Genomic DNA, 12,140 nt, shown 5'->3' with positions numbered 1-12,140 from the left:
AGCACGTGCTATCCGTAGTATTCCTCAGGTACCACGGAGTTAACTGAGGTCCAGCGTGACCTGTGATGGTTCTGAAGCCTTTCCTGGTGCCCCTCCAAGCTCAGGCTCTCAGGATCTGCCCCAAATTCTAGCACGGAAGCCAGTGAGGCCAGAACTGCTCACATCAAATTCTTATCCTCTTGCAAAACTCCCTTGCCCCACACCACACCTATAAAAAGGAAGTCTGTGAGAAGTCTCATATAGCGTTTCACCGGGAAAAGCATGAGACCTCTGACTTAAGGAGCAGAGGCGTAAGCCAAGAGGTCTTCTGCCTCATTCAAAATCTGCCAAATGCAAAACAGTCTTCCTTGCCAATATGTATTTCATCACGTTGTTAAGCCTCTGTACACTCGTGCTCTGAATGTTACAGAATTTTGAGTATTAATGTTAAAATAGTCTTCTCAATATGTAACTATCGTAGACACTATTCCTTGGGGAATTATAATCCCTATAAGGCTGAAACGAAGTCAAGTTTATTAATTTGTTATGGGTTTTAACCAGCATACTATGTTTTCAATTCTGTTTTTGAGGGAATTTTATAAGTCACTGCTGCTTTATTTTCTATGTCTGTGAGAAGTACCATCATTAGCTAATTTTAAAGACAAGTTAAATTGAGACAAAACTGTGTTAAGAAATATGGCATTTGCTGTCACTTTGCAACTCTGAGTTTTAACTGTAATACTTTCCCTACTCTTTGGAATCCTACATCCAGGAGATGGTGGTGGTGGAGGTGCCTGAAATACTGGATATCTCTAAGAATAGCAAGAAAGTAATTAACATAAAATTCAGGAGAGTGGCTGCCCCTGGTGAGGCGACAGAGGAGAAGTAATGATACCAGAGAAGGGGAAGTAAGGGCATCAATGGTATTAGTAACGTCGGGTGGTGGGCTCACAGATGTCTATTTTATTACTGGGCTTTATAACTTACAGAATATTTATTTATTTATTTAAAGGTATGCTGTTTTTCTTTTTTTGGTGAGGAAGATTGGCGCTGAGCTAATATCTGTTGGCAATATTCTCTTTTTTGTTTTTTTTCCTCCCCAAAACCCCAGTACATAGTTGTATATCCTAGATGTAAGCCTTTCTCATTCTTCTGTGTGGGATGCTGCCACAGCATGGCATGATGAGCAGTGTGTAGGTCTGCACCCAGGATCTGAATCTGAGAACCCTGGGCCACCAAAGTGGAGCCCGCAAATTTGACCACTACACCACCAGCCTGGCTCCCATAATATTTATTGAATATATTCTTCAGTATCAATTAAAACTGTGTGTCTGATATTTAAATAAGACTGTTAAAGCTTCTCCAAATTTATGCAGTTTATGTTAAAAAAAGGGATTTTGTTTATTAAAAGCACCACACCATACTCACATCCTATTATCATCCAAACATCAGAATAGTGAAATGCTCTATTTTAAGGAAATTTAAGGAAAAGAACGCCAAAGCCTAATACAGAAGTTTTCCTGTTACAGCTGTTACTATTAACACATATTCTAACCTCAAGCTCACACATATACCATGATTATGGACCTCTTTCTGACTCACTCTCCTTCTCTAAAGTTAAAACCTTTCTCTGGAACTTCAGATTCTTTGAGAGAAAAGCCCTTTTGAATTTACTTATTTCTCAGCAGTCAGTGCCGTCTTGAAATCCCAGTGAATGTCCTTTGCCTCCTTCCAAGAGGAGAGGGTGGGACACTAAATTGTTGTTAAGATCTTCTGGCTCTAAAAATCTCCGATTCTGGGACAATCAAGGAAAGTGTTAGCTTCATTGTTCTCAAAGCATCCAGTTCCTTCTCCACACAATCGAAGAAAAAGATGAATGTTTGGAATTAGGAATGACTTTGCCTCCAGACAATTCACTTTTTTTTTCTTTTTTTCTTGAGGAAGCCTGGCCCTGAGCTAACATCCCTGCCCATCTTCCTCTACTTTATATGTGGGACGCCTGCCACAGCATGGCTGGACAAGCAGTGCCTAGGTCCCCACCCGGGATCCGAACCGGTGAACTCCGGGCCACCGAAGCAGAACGTGCAAACTTAACCACTGCTCCACGAGGCCGGCCCCCTCACTTTTCACTTTTTTACTCTCCAATGTGAATCACCAGCAGACCATCTCTATGTCCTCCCACCTCCCCAGTGCTCTCCCGTACCCTAGGTACACACACACACACACACAACACACACACACACACACGCACACACACGCACAGTATATAGGGAGCCTGGCCTCACAGAGTCTCCAGCTTAGGTATGATCTTGCTTCTGAGGATGTGAGCCAGATACTCATTCCCTTGTCTAGATAATCACAGTAACATTTATTGATCCCTTTGCTCTGTCCTGTGCTGTGCACTTTACTTGGGTCACTGGGTAGTTAGTTCTTAGCCTTTGGGTTTTGGAGTCAGCTAGTGTTAGATTTGAATCTCAGCTTAGCCCTTAATTAGCTATGAGACCTTGAGCCAAAAGACTTCACATCTCTGAACCTCGATTTCCACGTGTGCAAAGTAGGGATTATGAAAATCTAAAATCTTAAAAATGTTTACAAAGAGCTACTAGAATAGAGACTGGCACAGAGACCATCCATAAATGATAGCTATTTTTGTTACAGTGATGAGCTTTATTGCCAGTCCCACTGCACTGGCCGATAGTCCTAAGTTCTTGCTCCTAGGCTCCTCGCCCATGGCTCTTATACTTGATTTTCCTGCCCGCAGCTTCCCTTCTCCTGACCCTTGGGATCCTGGGCTTCTGTCTGATGCTCTTTACATAGGTGATCTCATTGAGTGCTGCGACCTGAGGCCCACCTGCCCTCTTATCTAAAAGCACATTATTTACTTCATTCACTTTGCTGTTTCTGACTTCTCTATACTTAAACCCTAATTAACCCTCCTATCTAGCAACCTCCCAGTAGTGTTCTGAAGACTCCAGATAAGACGCTTTCACATAACATATCACTTAATGCACACACAAATCCTATGAAGGTACAGGGTCTCCGCTGTTCTCAACATATAAACTCCATCCCTAGTCCCAAGGTAGCTTCTTCAGTTCTCATCCCCTCCCAGTGGGATGGGGCACAGACCAAAGCTGCTAAGTCGCATAGCCATGCCTAGCTGCAAGAGAGGCTGTGAAGTAGAATCTTTAACTGGGTGCCATGAACTCTGCTAAATTATTAGTGTGAAAGAAAAGGAGACTGGGTCTTAAGAACAACCAGCAAGCTGCCAGACGGAGGTAATAGTATTTTCACTCTATATGAGGACATCATGGCGCAGGGAAATTAAGAGTTCCCACAGCAAGAAACTAGAGGCTCCAAGAATTGAAGTCAGGTCTATCAGGCTCTGTCACTACTTCTGAAAGTACTGGTCAGTACTCCCTGGTTCCCCATGTTCATCGAGAGTGTAACTGCCTCCAGCACACTGTCAAGAGATTCATTTCAACAGAAGTCTCTGATTTTCCTCCTTATTCTAGCTAGAAGGTTGAAGCAAAGTCTTCCCTTCAGTTATTTTAGCTACAACATGATTTTTACATACCCTAGTATATTTTTATACACCTTAGTATACAAGTACCCCTCTTAATATTTACTAAGTGACACAAGTTTGCCAACTACTCATACAGAAGAGTTCTTTAGGAACTAACGTTGCAAAGGCTGTGTTCCTTACATAGCACAAAATATTTAAAACCACTGTTTAACCAAGGTTTCTGAATAGCAATTTTAACTAGTTCCATGGTAAACACAGACATACACTATTAAAAAAGATCCTGAGGGGCTGGCCCCGTGGCTGAGTGATTAAGTTCGCACGCTCTGCTGCAGGCAGCCCGGTGTTTTGTTGGTTCGAATCCTGGGCACGGACATGGCACTGCTCATCAAACCACACTGACACAGTGTCCTACATGCCACAACTAGAAGGACCCACAACGAAGAATATACAACTATGTACCAGGGGCCTTTGGGGAGAAAAGGGAAAAAAAAAAAAAAAGATCCTGAAAATGAAAACAAAGAAATTACCCATATTACTTAAAGGGAAAAAAAAGTCAAGCTATTTGAATTATAAAGTCAAGTCATCCTTTTAATGTTTCCTTCAAGTCCACATTATTTTGTTTTTCAACACAGAAAGTTACCATTTGGTATCCTTCAGAGACACACATGCTTGGACTTACGGTTAATGACAGCTGTCCTGCTGACTTTTTTGGGGCTTAATTTCATTGTGTTTAACTTAGCTCTCAACACTGTATTTATTAGAGATCAATAATCACATTATTGTCTGCTAATAGATGCCTCTGACACTTAAGTAATTCTCTTAAAGATTTGGAAGCCACCATGGAAGGCATTTAATATTAGTTATTGCTGGCTGGCTAAGGGAGGGTGGTTATCACTTTGCACACGGAACCACCTAACTCTCCTCACAGGACGAATACTGTGTTAATCAGTCTAGCTATCTGCTGTAACAAATAATCCCTGCATCTCAGTGACTTAGGACAATACAAGTAAATTTTTCACTTACCTTTCCTCACAGTTAGGGTTGTTAGGAGGGCTCTGTTCCACATGGTCATTCAGATACAGCCCCTTTCTCTCCTGTGGCTCCATCCCCAGGTTCTAGGAATTCTCTCCATCCTGCCCACGGATGGAGAAAGAGTGGAGAACGGTGAGTGGGTGGGAGGTTTTCTAATAGGCCAGTTCTGGAAGGCAGATGTCACTTCTACCACATCCCACTGGCTGGCCCTCAGTGCCAGGACCACACCTACCTGCAACGGAGGCTGGGAAATGTAGTATAGCTATGGGTCCAGGAAGAGGAGCAAATGAGTTTAGTGAGCACCTAGCCACCAAATACCATTGAGTTTCCGTCACAAATACCAAAAGGAATTGCCAGACCAAAAAAACCCCAGGCAATTTAATTTAAAAGTTTTTTTAAAATTAATGGTGATAAAATTTAACATTATGACTCTTTTATTTATACTAGCAAATCTAGTGAGAGTAATAGGTGTTCTAAATTCAAGACAACTTTTTACAAGGTATTTACAAATGGCTGTCTAAAGTCAAAATATTTTATAGTAGTAAAATATTCATAAAAAAATTTAACCTTTTTATATACATAGTTCAGCAGCATTAAGTACACTCACATTATTGGGCAACCATGACCACCATCCATCTCCAGAATTTTTTGTGAGGAAGATTAGCCATGATCTAACATCAGTTGCCAATCTTCCTTTTTTTGCTTGAGGAAGATGGTCCCCGAGCTAATATCCATGCCAATCTTCCTCCATTTTGTATGTTGGATGCCGCCATGGCATGGCTTGATGAGTGATGTATAGGTCTGTGCCTGGAATACAAACCGGAGAAACCCAGGCCACTGAAGCGGAGCATGCGAACATAACCAATATGCCACCGGGACAGCCCCTGCAGAATTTTTTCATCTTCCCAAATTGAAGCTCTGTCCCCATTAAACACTAACTCTCCATTTCCCTCCTACCAGCCCCTGGTAACCACTATTCTACTTCCTGTCTCTGTGAATTGGACTACCCTAGGCCCCTCATATAAGTGAAATCATACAATATTTTGTGTTTGGCTGATTTCACTTAGCATAATGTCTTCAAGCTTCATCCAACTTGCAGCATTATCAGAATTTCATTCCTTTTTAAGGCTAAATAATATTCCATTGCATGAATAGATCACATTTTGTTTATCCCTTCATCCATCAATGGACACTTGAGTTCTTTTCACCTTTTGGGTGTTGTGAATAATGCTGCTACGAATATGGGTGTACAAATACCTGTTCAAGTGTGTTCTTTCACTTCTTTTGGGTATATACCTAGAAGCGGAATTGCTGGATCATACGGTAATTCTGTATTTAATTTTTTCAGGAATTGCTCTACTTTTTTCCACAGTAGCTGCATAGTCATAACGTTTTTAAAGACAAACTTGTAATTGGCTTCTACAAAAGATTGTAGTGATTCATTTATAAAGGAACAGTCCCCACTAAAAGGCCCCCTAAATTAGGGGATTATGTGTTTTCAATTTAGCTCTTTAAGACCTAGAATAGTTTTAATTTCATTTTTTCCTTTGCCTCTAAGTCAAGTAATAAAATATAATGAACAGTTAGCTGTATTCTCTGGGAGATATAAAGAACAGGAATTTGATAGAAAGATGTGTATTGAAGGCTCTGTTTTAGCCCTCTTGTGACACTGGTATCCAATAGATATCCTAGAAATGATGGCATTAGTTTATCACACCATGACTAAAACTTTAACCAAGAAAATCTCTGCAGCACCGTGAATTTTAACTTCCAATTAACAATTACAACCTGACAGCAACACCATTTACGAATTGATATCATCAGCTGTGCTTTTTTTCTGCTGCTCATCTGATAATTACCCGGATGACTTGATATTTTGTCCTCTCCAGATGTTTTTCTACAATTTTTGTGTAAATATTTAAAACAACTAACTAGGCTGATGAAAACCTGAGTGCTTTCCACAAGTTTAACCCAAACAGTGAGAGGGTTTTGATGTTTGGTTTTGATTTCATTCTTTCTGCCAATTTAGTGTTTCTGAGTACAGAGACTGTCAAAATTCAAAGACCCTATGAAAATGAAAAGCAGGTACTGTGGAAATGAGAGTGCATTTGAACTAAACCCTTAACTGAGAGACTCATTTGGAAGCCTTTGGTTCCTTAATAATGTGATTTTTAACTTGGCTATTTCATCATAGACATATGACAGTGCATTGACATTCTGGGTTTCAAAAAAATCTCCAAGTTAAGCTTTTCCAGGAAGAAATGCTGAAAAATGAAGTTGGACACAAGCCTTGATGCCAGATTATCATTTCTGATGGCAGAACATCATAAAAGACCCCTTTCATCCGTTCTTGTCTGCCTATCCTCAGGGCTAGTAGATGTGGGGGCCAGTACCGAAGAAAGTTTAATTATTTTAAAATAGGACAGTATTTGGTACTTATCTATCAGTAGTGCTTATATCACTTAGGATGTGAAATGAAATTACAGTATATACTCAAATGCTGTATGCCACCAATGTTTTGCACTGTTGTACACTGAATTTGCATGAATTTCTCTCCCCTGGTGTGAACACACGTGCTCACCATAGTTTGAAAAAGTTCCTGAAATAAAACTCCTGCATATTAATTTGAGGTTTCTTTGATGCTGCTTCTTTCAGAGAAATAAAATCTAGACTAGTTTCTCTTTAACACTATCTTCATTTTGAAGGAGTAAAGCCATAGAAAAAGAGCCTGCTTGTGAAATCCATCACAAATCTTGCACAATGGGTGTAATGTGGGCGGTGGAGAATTTAGTAACTTTCATAAAGAAAAACTGAAGTCATTTCTTAACATGAATCTTGTGTATAATTTCATGTCTAGCAGCACGGACTAGTAAAATACAGAACATTATAAATAATGGACTTCTAGGTCTCTCCTTAACAACCATTGTCAGGTACACATTTATATGGCTTCATGGCTGCAGCACAGGCCATCAAAGTGGTAGCCAGCACTGAAATCACTCCGGAAGCCTTCCTTGATCCATCTGTTCATTATACAATCTCGGTATGAGCCCCACTTATTCCTAGCAATATTCAACTCTCTCAATACTCCTCCCTCTGGAGTTCTTAACCTCTACATTTATTCTTGTCTCACGCACCCCTGGGCCCTATTTTCAACCCCTTCCCTCTTCCTTAGATTTAAGTAGCCACCATCCTAAGGACAGCTGTCTTTTCTCCCTGCTTATCCCTTACCAACCAACTTCTCATTCTTCTACTCTCCTTAAAAATCAAAACACACACACACACAAAAACCTTTATTTCCTTTTCTTCTCTTTTTCTGAATTAAAAATATTAATGTATTTCCTAGCCTCCTATCAAAGTGCCCCACTCTCTATCACAAAAGTGTGATGAGTTGGGTTCTAGTCCTGGCCTTGCCCAAGGCACTTCTCCTTCCGAGTCTGTTTTCTTGCCCGTAATTGGAAGCGAAATTGATCCTACCACATGTAGGCTGTTCTAAAAATTAAGCAAGATAACATATACAGAGTACCTACAGTAGCAGGGTTGGCCTCAGGAAACATTTATTATTTTTATTATTAAATGTTTACCTTCCTTTCAAAAGACACCTGGAGGTTCTTCCATCTGAGTACACTTCCTTTTTTTTCTTAGAATTCAGGATGAAATCAATTGAATATAGTGTAATACTAAAAGGTATTACTCTGTATTGTGACAAGTGCTCCCAGCACCATGTTTTGAGACAGACTCGCCCATATTCACCAAGCCAATCTGTCGCATGAGGTGCTGGAACCAGTTCAAGTGCTCCAGGAGACTCTTATTTTAGCGATGAGAAACCTCAGGCCCAGGGGCATGAAACAATGGAGGACTAACCCAAAGTTGTCTGTGTTCAGGATGGTGAGCCAAAATCTTTTTCTGACAACAAATGCCGGGGCACCCCTCCGATTTGTTAGTTTGGAGAAAACTAAAATAGCTACTCAAGCCTCCATGTTCCAGGCTTTTCTACGGAGAACTGGGATCTGGGGGAAACGCAGCTGCTTCCTTTCTCCTTGGAGGTTCGAGCCCCTAATCCTTGCCACTCAGCGAACCAGAGAGAGATGAGAAACCTCTGCTTCCAGGATATTTGGAGGGTATCTACAATAGACTCATGCGCGGAGGAAGTGGGCTTCAGCCCAGCGGCTGAGCGGCCCCTACAGCTACAGGCCTGCTGCGGGGTCACGGGTAGGGCAGGCAGGCTGGAGCCCAGGCTTGGCCCGGAGGCGGGCGGGGCACTGCTGGGGCCCCCGGGCGTGGCCGAGAGTCAAAAGCGAGGCCTGGCTGGAGCCCACTGGGAGTGGTCTTGGACCGGCGCGAGGCTTGACAGGCACTACTGGGCGTGGCCTAGGGCCGGGCAGGGGCGTGGCAGGGGCCGCAGGGCGTGGCTTAGGGCCACGGTGGGGCGTAGCCCGTGGGACTCGGCCCAGGGACACAGGGGCGGGGAGAAGACGCCGGAGGGTGAAGTGGGAGGGGATCGGGGAGAAGTTACAGGTCCGGGAAGTTGGCCCTGGCGGTCCCGGGGGAGACGGCGGCGCGCAGCGAGCGGAGGGCAGGTCCCCAGGAGCCGGAGCGGGCGCGGGAGCTGTAGGCCGGGTAGGAAGGGTGGGGTCCCCCGTGGGGAGCTTCGGCGACCGCGCTCTGCGCGTTAATCCCTGCAGCGAGCTCCGCCCTGGGGAAGGAGGTTGAAATCAGCCCGCGCTTTGGGGAGCCTTTCCCCAAATGCTGGGGACGCTGCAAAGACGGGGATCGTGAGGCCGCGCGAGGCCTTGGGGACTGGCCTGGGCGTGGAACTGGTTGCCCCGAAGTGTAATGTCTGGCGAAGCCTGACTTGAAACCCGAGGCCCAGAGTCCGGGCGGAGCGAGGCCCAGGGGCCCCGCGTGGCGCTAGCTCAGTGCTGCTCGGCACAAACGCTTCGGGTCGTCGTCGGGCAGCTGCGCCGGGGTGGGGCGCGTCTTTTCCATGCTGGTTCTCCTTTAATAAGCTTTGAAGCCGTACCTCTAAGCCTTGTGCCGCAGCTTTGCCCTTTATGTTACCGTCTCCCGGTTTTTCTATCGTAAAGGTATTCCAAACACACTTAGGTGCGCCTTCCCTATGGACGGAAGCATGGTATTTATAGAAGCGAGGTGGTGACATTTGTGAAGGCGCCTCAGGCACAGTGATACCTCCGAGGGGGCACGTTTACAGATGAAAACTTCCGCTTGTGTAAAAACACGAGTCCATTCGTTCTTAGAATCGCCGATACAATGGAGGAAGCTGACAAGCCTGTACTCCTATCCTGAAGGATCACACATTCTTTGTTACATAGAATGAACGTCAGGAAGAAAAGAGCTCTAAGACTTATGACACCTACTTAGCCAGTTACATTTTATTTTGCATACACAGTGGGGGGGGGGGGGTATACAGCAGTTATCCTAAAGGCCCTATGTAATTCCAGAAATAACCAACCACCTTCAAAAAGAAATCTCAGTGCACACTGCAAAGAAAAAGATAAGACAATTTGCTGACTGTTGATAGCAAGAGAGCAACTTAATTTTAAAGTGATAATTCAAACAAAGTTCACGAAGTGCTACTGTATGAAGTTATGTTTTCATTTGTGGAGGCTAGATGTTGCTTTATTGTTATAAAAGCAGGTCACACGAATTTTTTGGTTTCCTGGTGCATATAAAATTAGTGTATACTGTAGTCTATTGAGTGTGCAATAACATTATGCCTAAAAAAAACAATGTACATACCTTAATTAAAAAACACTTTATTGCTGGGGCTGGCCCTGTGATCTAGTGGTTAAGTTCAGCGAGCTCCATGCTCCACTTTAGCAGCCCAGGTTCAGTTCCTAGGTGCAGACCTGCACTGCTCGTTAACAGCCATGCTGTGGTGGCGTCCCACATACAAAAATAGAGGAAGACTGGCACAGATGTTAGCTCAGGGTGCACCTTCCTCGGCACAAAAAAACTATATTGCTAAAAAATGCTAACCATTGTCTGAACCTTCAGCAAGCTGTAATGTTTTTGCTGGTGGAGGGTCTTGGAAAAAAAATGCAATATCTGCAAAGAACAATAAAATGAGGTATGCCTGTGAATAAATATATATATTTTTAATATACATAAATATTTATATATAGTCTTTTTTAATTTTCAGCATCCTTCCAAGTTTTCCAATACAGAGGAATGTTCATGGGTTCATTGTTAGGAGATAATTCTTCTCAAATATAATTATCCATAGATGCATTTCAGAAATTATTTTGTCACCAAAGGACATTTGAAATGAATCATCCATACTTACCATTGACTCAGTTTTTTAAAGCAGCTTCAAAGAGTATTTTAAATATGATTTCTTGGCTATCCTATTTCAGAGCCAAGAGTGTCAGACCTAGGTTTTGCTCCCAGTGTCTTGGAGGCAATGTGTTTGCTCTTTGCCTCTGACTGACACAGAAGGGAGCGGGCGGCGGGCAGCGTTTTGCTTTGGGGAGAGCTGTGCTGCCTTCTTAGGGATGTTGGCTATAAATTCACTCTCCCTAGAGCTTAGCAATCAAAGTTCTTCCCCTCTCTCACTCAGACGAGTGATATGATGATGATAAATGGCTCGGACATGACTGCCCCAAGCACTAGCGTGATGAATTATGTTGTTTAGGGCATGACCAAAGATTCTCCATTGTCAGTCTGCAACCCTGAATATTGGCAGGATTCATAAAGAGCCTTCTGCCAATTTTGGCCTTCGCTTTGCATATTAAATTCTGTGTTTCCACAGGTCATGTTTCTTAGTTCTTAATCATCTCTGTCTTTCCCTGAATTCACTTATTTAATCAACCTTTTGTTTTTTCTGTTCCCTACTCACTAGAAGGGTGGAGTGGTCTCACATTTGTGTTCAGTAAACATTGAGTCTTTCTTCACAGAAACTGTTAAAATAGTAATTAGTAGTCCTTTTCACTAAATCCAGAGTAATAACAGCTTATCTTGCAGTGGCTTAATTGGGTAATTATTTAGTGTTTGAAAAGCCCTTTGAAGAGAATATTGGTAAATACTGTTGTTAATTTAATGCTCCTTTGTGTAACTGAAAGTCTGCTGCATCCACGAAATCCTCAGTATTATTGTCTACTGACAAAGATTTCTTTCTTAATTTTGCTTACTATTTTCAAAATTATATATGTATCGATTTGTGAAATATTTAAAATATTTTCATCAACTCTCCAAGTTATCATCTTTATACCATCACATTTCTACATGTCAGCTATGACATTCCTTATATATCTGAAAAGTTCCGTTTTATCAGTAGTGCTCTCTAAAGTTTGGAGGAAATATACAGCTGGACCCTCCAGTTCAGGGATATTTCACATCCTACCGCTTCTACATATGTCGTGTGTGGTATGTGCTTTTCAGCAAGCTTTCCTATTAAGTGCTGACAAATAACTGAAATAATGATTTATTTACTCTGAGTCCATGCACTGAGCAATCACCTGATTGTCATCAAAATTTGTCAACAAGGGTTAGATTGCATTGCACATGCCTGGCCAGCCCTTTTGATGAATTTTCTACTTACTCTATAGACCCAGAGCCCCTACATGTAATTAAAGGCCACTTCGTAGCC

General features: G+C 42.5%; 1 protein-coding gene and 1 long non-coding RNA gene across 2 annotated transcripts in view; one reads left to right on the top strand and one right to left on the bottom strand.

Annotated features, from left to right (window-relative positions):
* Positions 1-972: 972 nt before the first annotated feature.
* LOC139080467 (uncharacterized) overlaps positions 973-12,140 on the bottom strand; it is a 45,923-nt gene continuing 34,755 nt past the window's right edge. Inside the window, exon 2 of the long non-coding RNA XR_011534997.1 lies at positions 973-4,635. This is a non-coding gene — a long non-coding RNA (uncharacterized lncRNA). The remainder of the gene's footprint in view (positions 4,636-12,140) is intronic.
* PTER (phosphotriesterase related) overlaps positions 8,993-12,140 on the top strand; it is a 57,095-nt gene continuing 53,947 nt past the window's right edge. The window contains exon 1 of the mRNA XM_008511004.2: positions 8,993-9,151. The gene's annotated coding sequence lies outside the window, so the exon portion shown is untranslated. The remainder of the gene's footprint in view (positions 9,152-12,140) is intronic.

This window comes from Equus przewalskii, chromosome 30, assembly GCF_037783145.1.
Source record: "Equus przewalskii isolate Varuska chromosome 30, EquPr2, whole genome shotgun sequence".
Classification (NCBI taxonomy): Eukaryota; Metazoa; Chordata; class Mammalia; order Perissodactyla; family Equidae; genus Equus; species Equus przewalskii.
The sequence above is the reverse complement of the archived record's forward strand: the minus strand, read 5'-3'. Positions and strand labels throughout refer to the sequence as shown.